The sequence below is a fragment of the Mus pahari genome, chromosome 20 (assembly GCF_900095145.1).
Source record: "Mus pahari chromosome 20, PAHARI_EIJ_v1.1, whole genome shotgun sequence".
NCBI classification, from domain to species: domain Eukaryota; kingdom Metazoa; phylum Chordata; class Mammalia; order Rodentia; family Muridae; genus Mus; species Mus pahari.
In genome coordinates, this window is record NC_034609.1 from 29,265,076 (window position 1) to 29,266,830 (window position 1,755).

Genomic DNA, 1,755 nt, shown 5'->3' on the forward strand with positions numbered 1-1,755 from the left:
CCCCCCACCCCCCACCCCCCACCCCCGTCAGTGTCACCAACTACCAGGAGTTGTTCCTCCCGCCATCTCCCGGAAGTGGGGAAGTGGGGCACCCTCCAGTTTTTACCTGTAGGGGGAAGCAAAGAGGGGGAACTCAGGAACATCGTGAGCATTCTAGCAGCCCTTGGGCAGAAGCTAACACCCCTGCCCTCCCCTCCCCGCTCGCGCCCCCCCCCCCCAAAGAAGTAGCTACTTCCACAGAGTACAGAGTTTTCATTCGCCTGCGCAAATCAAAGTAAGACGTCCATCTTTTCTCCAGCTGAAAAAACAGATTTCCTCTCCTTTTGGAAATCTGAAACACTTTCCAAACTCAAGATTGAACCCAGGTGTCTCCACCTTTGTTGTTTGAGACAGCCGGACACAGTGGAATCAAACACAAGCTCTTTCTGCTTCCTAAGCAGAATGCTGGGACTACAGGCCACTCCCACCAACTACATAAAAAGGAGGTTGGTTGGGATGGACTGCAGTTCTGCTTTGGCACACCATTTTACCGCTGTGAGCCACCACACTTAGAAAGTCATTTCTTTGCTTGCTTCACTTCCTGCCACACACACACCCCTGCCTGAATGGTTTCCCTTAGTTTTGTTTTTTTGTTTGTTTGTTTGTTTTATTTTGTTTTTTGTTTGTTTGTTTTAATTTTTAAATATTTATTTATTTATTATATGTGTGTACACTGTAGCTGTCTTCAGACACTCCAGGAGAAGGCATGGGATTTTTGTTACAGATGGTTGTGAACCACCATGTGGTTGCTGGGATTTGAACTCAGGACCTTTGGAAGAGCAGTCGGTGTTCTTAACCACTGAGCCATCTCACCAACACCGTTTGTTTTGTTTTTTATTCTGGTTATTTTGAGACAGGGTTTCTCTGTGTTGCCCTGGCTGTCCTGGAACTCACTCTGTAGACCAGGTTGGCCTCGAACTTAGAAATCTGCCTGCTTCTGCCTCCCAAGTGCTGGCTGGGATTAAAGGCATGTGCCACCACTGCCCGGCCTCCCTTACTTTATTTTTTAGTTAAACAAAACAAAACAAACAAACAAGGGCTGGAGAGATGGCTCAGAGGTCAAGAGCACTGACTGCTCTTCTCTTCCAGAGGTCCTGAGTTCAATTCCCAGCAACTACATGGTGGCTCATAATCATCTGTAATGGGATCTGATGCCTTCTTCTGGTGTGTCTGAAGACAGCTACAGTGTACTTACATATAATAATAAATAAATCATAAAAAAAATCCCTTGTTTTCAGATAGTTTTTCTCTTTGAGACAGGTCTCTATGTATCCCTGGCTGTCTTAGAACTAGATATTGTAGCCTGGCCTAGACTCAGAGATCCACCTGGCTCTTCCTGCCACCAGGCTGGCCTTTTTTATTTCTTTATTTTTTTGAACCAGGATCCAGGCTGCCCTAGAACCCACTGTCTAGTGGAATATAATCATGCACTTCTGATGCTTCTATCTCCACAACCAGAACACACAGATGACAAACAGAGCGTTATGATTATGGGATTATAGGCAAACACCCACACTACCCAGTGCTAGGGACAGAACCCAGGACTGGATGCATGCTATATAAGATGATGATGATGGCCGGACGTGATGGCACGCGCCTTTAATCCCAGCACTAGGAAGGCAGAGGCAGGCAGATTTCTGAGTTCGAGGCCAGCCTCGTCTACAAAGTGAGTTCCAGGACAGCCAGGGCTACACAGAGAAACCCTGTCTTGAAAAA

General features: G+C 46.7%; 1 protein-coding gene across 2 annotated transcripts in view; it reads left to right on the top strand.

Moving 5' to 3' along the window:
* The window catches only part of Tsnaxip1 (translin associated factor X interacting protein 1), a 16,974-nt gene that overhangs the window by 5,743 nt on the left and 9,476 nt on the right, over nt 1-1,755 (top strand). The window lies entirely within an intron of this gene.